Source organism: Brassica napus, chromosome C1 (assembly GCF_020379485.1).
Source record: "Brassica napus cultivar Da-Ae chromosome C1, Da-Ae, whole genome shotgun sequence".
Lineage (NCBI taxonomy): Eukaryota > Viridiplantae > Streptophyta > Magnoliopsida > Brassicales > Brassicaceae > Brassica > Brassica napus.
The window spans coordinates 48283784-48290381 of NC_063444.1; positions in this window are offsets into that span (position 1 = coordinate 48283784).

A 6598-nucleotide genomic window follows, 5' to 3' on the forward strand; every position below is an offset into this window, starting at 1 on the left:
CGTCCTATTTAAAATTCAATTTCAAAAATGACCTGTTTGGACGACTTACTGGTAAGTCTTCCAGACGACTTACTGGTATGTCGTCTGCGTCAATGTTTAGTAAACTTTCATTTTCTCTATGTTTACTAATGTGTTTTATTTTTAATTTTTGTAGATGATGCGTCAGTTACATGCAGTGTATGGAGAATGGTTGTTGAAAGACTGCCGTTGGAATTTTGTGGTTGATAATGTCAAAGGAGCGAGAATCATTTTTTTTGGGGAAGGAGCATGTCGACACATGTTGAACTTCTTGCAATGGCTCAAGAAGATTATAACCTGGACATGAGCACAGAATCTGTGGAGATAACCTACTACTCATTATCAGCAGAAATGATGCAGGCTCCAGACACCCCTCCTATTCATGTTACAAGTGATAGAAAAGTTCGAAACTTGCTCGAGATAACCAAAACACATGGAGTACAGCTTTGTGTATCAAGCCGTAGCAAGGTGGAAACGGTTTCATAGTTCAGGGAAGAAGATGATGAAGCTGATGAATGTTTTGAAGATGATGATGATGATGATGATGATTTGGTTGAAGATGAAAATCATGATGGGGAGGAGGATGATGGGGAGGAGGACGATGGGGAGGAGGATGTTGGTATCTCTATTGTTGCTGAAACGGACGAGAATGGTTAGGATTACAGTGTTTATGGAAAGGTTGAAGATGAGGATGAGGAAGATGATGATATGTGTTTTGAAGATATCAAAAAGATTGAAGGAGGAAGATCGAATGGTAACACTATCTATGTCAATTAGAGTTTTGTTAGCAAGGATGCACTGATTTCAGAGCTGCGGTTGACAGCAGTGAGGTTTGGGTTCTCCTTCAGAATATACAAGTCAACGAAAACTCTCCTTGTGACAACATGTCCGGTTAGTGGTTGTCAGTGGAAAGTCAGAGCGAGTGTGAAACATGGGACAAACACGTTTTGGGTAACAAAGTATGTGGAAAAACATACATGCTCAGTGGGAGACCGATTCGCTCAGCGGAGACACTGTACTCTGAAGTATGTTGGTAGGCTTTTCATTGATCGTGTTGGAATCATTGATGGGTTGAATCCGCAGCATATCACTGATGCAATGAAGAACATGTTTGGCATGACGCGTGATTACACCACTTCATACAGAGCACTTTTATATGCACAAACATTGGTGAGAGGATCAGCAGAAGATGGGTATTCGCGTCTGCCATCATATCTCGAGCTAATCTCCTTAGCAAATCCCGATTCTATCACGGCTATAGAACTTGATCCTATCAATAGATTTAAGTATATATTTCTCTTTTAGAGCTTCTATCAAAGGTTTTAAGTATCAAAGAATGGTCATTGTGGTGGATGGGACTCACCTAAGTGGGAAGTATGGAGGTGTTATGTTGGTTGCAGCCGTACAAGATGAGAATTTTCAGATATTTCCATTGGCTTTTGGGATCATAGATGCTGAAGATGAACCTTCTTGGGAATGATTTTTCACAAAATTGGCTTGTTGTGTATCTGATGAGCAGCCTCTGGTGATAGTCTCCAACCGGCACGCGGCCATTAAAAGTGCGTGTGATAAGGTGTTTCCTTGGGCAACCCGAGGAATATGTTATTATCACCTTCAAGAGAACATTGTCAAAAAGTATAAAGGGAAACATCTCTTGTACTTGGTGAAAGGTGTTGCTTATGCTCATACGGTTTCAGATTTTGACCGGTACATGGCTGAGATACGGAGTGCAAACCCGGACCTTGCAACGTATTTGGAGAGTGCCGACGTCAGCCTATGGTCAAGGGTTTATTGTCAGGGGGACAGGTACAACATAAAGACAAGCAACATCGTTGAATCTATTAATTCTGCTCTGAAGCGAGCTAAAGGATTTCCGGTTCAGTTCCTGTTGGAGTTCATAAGGGAGAAGCTAGGAAAGTGGTTTTGGAAAAGGAGAGAAGATGCTTTGAGTCTCCCAACTCAACATAGTCGAGGTGTTGAATACTTGCTTGTTGTTCGATCGGAGATAGCGGATATGATGACGGTACAACCAATTGATGGATGGTGATTCTTTGTGAAAAGTGGCAAAATGGACTGTGTGGTTGATTTGGAACATGGAAAGTGTGATTGTGGTGTCTATGCAGTGGAAAAAATACCTTGCTCTCATGCTATAGCTGCTGGAACATCTGCTGGTTTGCATATCTCCACACTTGTATGTCCAGTGTACTCAAAGGATTTTCTGTTTGCAGGATACTCAGAGAATATATATGCTTGTGTTGGACAACAAGTTGAGGAACGCACATGCTTTCCTCCGGATGTAAAGCGTGGTCTGGGAAGACAGAAGAAATCAAGATGGCAATCTTGGTTGGAGCTATCCAGGATGAGAGGACGCAAACCCCGGAAGCAACACAGGGTTTATAGATGCTCAAAATGCAAGGAACTGGCCATACGAAACCACAATGTAAGTCGTCCAGTGTTTAGTCTTCCAGAAGACCTTCAATTAAGTCGTCCAGAAGGTCATCCAGTTAGTCGTTCAGGGTTTTTTCTTCCAGAAGACCTTCAAGTAAGTCGTCCAGTGTTTAGTCTTCCAGAAGACCTTCAATTAAGTCGTCCAGAAGGTCGTCTAGTTAGTCGTCCAGGGTTTTTTCTTCCAGAAGACCTTCAAGTTATTCGTCCAGTGTTTAGTCTTCCAGAAGACCTTCAATTAAGTCGTCCAGAAGGTCGTCCAGTTAGTCGTCCAGGGTTTTTTCTTCCAGAAGACCTTCAAGTTAGTCGTCTAGTGTTTAGTCTTCCCGAAGACCTTCAATTAAGTCGTCCAGAAGGTCATCCAGTTAGTCGTCCAGTGTTTAGTCTATATATTAAAATTTTGTGTTATGAACTTATCTGTGTCAACTTCTTTGTCAAATTGCACTACCAAACAAATTTGAGATGGTCTTGCCCTTTATATTATCCGAAATATAGTTACAAAAGGTCACTGCTCAGAAGATTTTCCAGACTACTTATAGTTAAGTCGTCCAACATTCTAGACGACTTAACTGTAAGTCTTCTGCGCAGAATATAGTTACAAAATAGGGATCAAGTTCAAATACAAAATAGCAATCAAGTTCAAATACACACATCAGCCTAATCTATCATACAAAATAATCTAACGTAGCCTATTTATCACCCCTCATACACACCCAGGTTGGCATCATTGTCCTTGTTTTCGAACTCATGCGCATCAGGAAGCTCTTGAAATATATCAACCGCCATCTTATCCCTCATAGTCTTCCCGTTGGCCTTAGCAAAGTCTTTTTTACTAAACTCTATCCCAAGAGCATGACATTCAATGTACTTTAGAGTGTACACACCACAATCACCAGCTCGGGCCGGAGGTATATTGGTCGGTCTCTCATATGTGAATGGCTCCAGGCTGTATTGGGCACGTAGTTCGTCTGAGGAAACGCACTCAACAAGCAGATAAGGGACCATGTAGAGAAAATGCTCCATTACCACATCAAGTTCTTCTGGGGAGATACTGGAACAAATGTTGTCAAAGACGACTATGTGCCTCTTAGGGATCAATATCCACATAGCAATCCAATGAGTGTCGGCATAGTTCACTGGCACATAGATATCATCAATATTCGTCCCCCAAACCTTGTTTGATTGGCAAAATGATGGTATAGTGCCTGCATAATAATTCCACCCCACCAGGGAGTCTTCTTCCTAAACCGTTCTGATCGGGCTTCGAGTCCTTAAAATCCTTGAAGTTGAATCTCCATTGCTGAGCAAAGAGATGATCAAGGAAGCACATTCTCTCGCTCCTGAAATGATGTTGGTTAGCGTTGTACCTCTTCCTCAACACATTAATCCAAGCATCAATATGCTGCATATAAAATAGGGTACAAATCAGAAGATATCAGACGACTTACTGGTAAGTCTTCTACGTAGACGACTTACAAGTAATTCATGGACGAATTAAGTCGTCTGGTAAGTCGTGTACGTAGACGACTTACCAGATGACTTATTGGAAAGTCGTCTACAAAGAAGACTAATCAGTAAGTCATCTAAGTCATAGCAGAAGACTTACACAGTCCTCCAGCCAATCTAAGGAGGTTCGGGGGATTTGATACCACCAAGTTCTACTTTTTCGTGGTTTTTTATCGAGATGTGTTCTATAATGACTGCAAACACAAAATGTTGAAAAGCAATCAGTTTTTGTAGACTAAAGCAAGCTATTATGGGAAAAGCAAGCTATCATGGGAAAAGCAAACACTTACGGAAAAGTTTTCAACCAATCAGCGAGCTCCTTCAACTTCTTCTTGTCAATTGGTGCAAAAGGATTATAGCCTGGATAAAGCTTTTTGTTTGGAATGATCACTCTGGCCGTGCAGTTTGCCGTATAAGGAGATTGCTGTGAGGCATCAAGTTTCCTTGTTCGATCACTCTTTGCACGGCAATGTGTGAAAGCAGCATCCCTCTTTTCCTGATATCTAGCATCCTCCTTCTGTAAATCCGAAACAGTGGGTTGTTTTTTGTCCAATAGAACAAGGCTCGGTTCTGGAGTTTTATCTTTCGAGGAACTAGCATCTGCGGGCACAGCTGAGGGCACATCTGGACCTTTATCCTCCGCCAAGCTCTTCCTTCTCGCGTTCGTCCCATTAACACTTTCACTCTGCAATATACAAGATGGGTTTATACAATAAAAACCAAAGATCCATTTCAAACAATAATAACCAATGAGTGTCTTGAAACATGAAACAAAATACATATATAAAATCCATACACTATAAACAAAGCACACATGTTCTGACATACAAGAAACAAAGCAAATGCAACTTTTCAGTTCTTATTCTTAAGACTTTGTCTAGTCAATCTCTTGTTGGGAGAGGATTCGTTACTAACCCCGGGTTTGAGCGTCGGTTTAGGTGGAGAGGTAGTGTTTTGAGATGATGTCCCTTTCCGTTTTGTGGTGATACCAACCTTCTTCTCCACAGCTTCCACCATTTCCGACAGATACTTGATCTCCTTAAGACACGTCTCAAACCCTTCCCTCATGGCATCAGCTATGTCCTTGAACATGGTTTTAATATCCTCTTTGGTCAACCCACCGACAGTCATAGTCACCTCTTCACTAGCCTTTGCAGCTGCCTCTTCACTAGCCTCTGCAGGTGCCTCTTTACGAGCTTTCTTTTGAGGTCTTGGATTGTCTTCCTTCACTACTTTTTTCTTCGCTGGACTCACAACCGCCGATTTTGTACTGACCCAAGTACCGGTGACTTTCCAGCAATCCATGGTCCACTTCCACGGTTTCTTCACAAACATGAGTTTAATTATGTTCTCCGCGGGCATGTCCTCAACATCAAACTCCCTTTTTGGAAACATTTGACCAATGTCCTTCTGAACAAAGTTGATCACCCTAGTCTGCAGTAAATAGAAGATATGAACTTAGATATTTGACGGATAAAGAAAGAAGGAAAGAAAAGACTTCGCAGACGGCTTATAATTAAGTCGTCTGGAAAGTCTTCCAGTTGGACGACTTAGTAGACGACTTATAATTAAGTCGTCTGGAAAGTTTTCCTGCTGGAAGACTTAGTAGAAGACTTATAATTAAGTAGTCTGGATAGTCTTCCCAGACGACTTAATTATAAGTCTTCTACTAAGTCATCCAGCTGGAAGACTTTCCAGACGACTTAATTATAAGTCTTCTACTAAGTCGTCCAGTTGGAAGACTTATCAGACGACTTAATTATAAGTCTTCTGCAAAGTCGTCCAGATTGAAGTAAATACCTGACTGATGATAGCCTCTTTAAACTGTATGCCTCCTTTGCGACCCTTGTAAGCCAGTATCGGTGGAGACGGATTGTTTGGGAGAGGATTACCATAAGTAGCACCCAATTCCGGAAGAGCTGTGTACACAGACCTGGAGAGCTTGCACAAACCCATTAATAGTGTAACAACCCGAAATATCTCTGCCCTTCACAGAGTCCATCAGCACCTTAAACGCGACTCTCCCCAATGGATAATTCTCAAACCGTTCTAGCTCCATCACTAGCCTTGCCAAGCTAACCCGTGTAGGGGTTGAATACTTTCTCCCTTCAATGTATCCAGTGAAGATGGCAAGGTACGCGAGCCGCTTGCGATCATCCCGAGACCACCCTTCGCATCTCTCAAATGCTGCTATTATCTCCTGAGTAGAAGGCCCAGCTTCGACATGAACTCCCAACATCTCCCAAAAAGAAGTCAACTCCTTTGTAACAACACAGTGAGGTCTCTCAAGGTCCTTGATGTACTCGCAGTTTAGACCAGTGAGGTTTTCAAACTCTAATAGTGAAAACCTCACAGGTTGTGGACCAACGAGACTCCACAGCTCATACTTCTTCTTTATGTCCAGCTTGCACGGCAAAGTGCGAAAGCAGCATCCCCCTTTTCCTGATATCTAGCATCCTCCTTCTGTAAATCCGAAATTGTGGGTTGATTTTTGTCCAATAGAACAAGGCTCGGTTCTGGAGTTTTATCTTTCGAGGAACTAGCATCTGCGGGCACAGCTGCGGGCACGTTTGGACCTTTATCCTCCGCCAAGCTCTTCCTTCCCGCGTTCGTCCCATTAACACTTTCA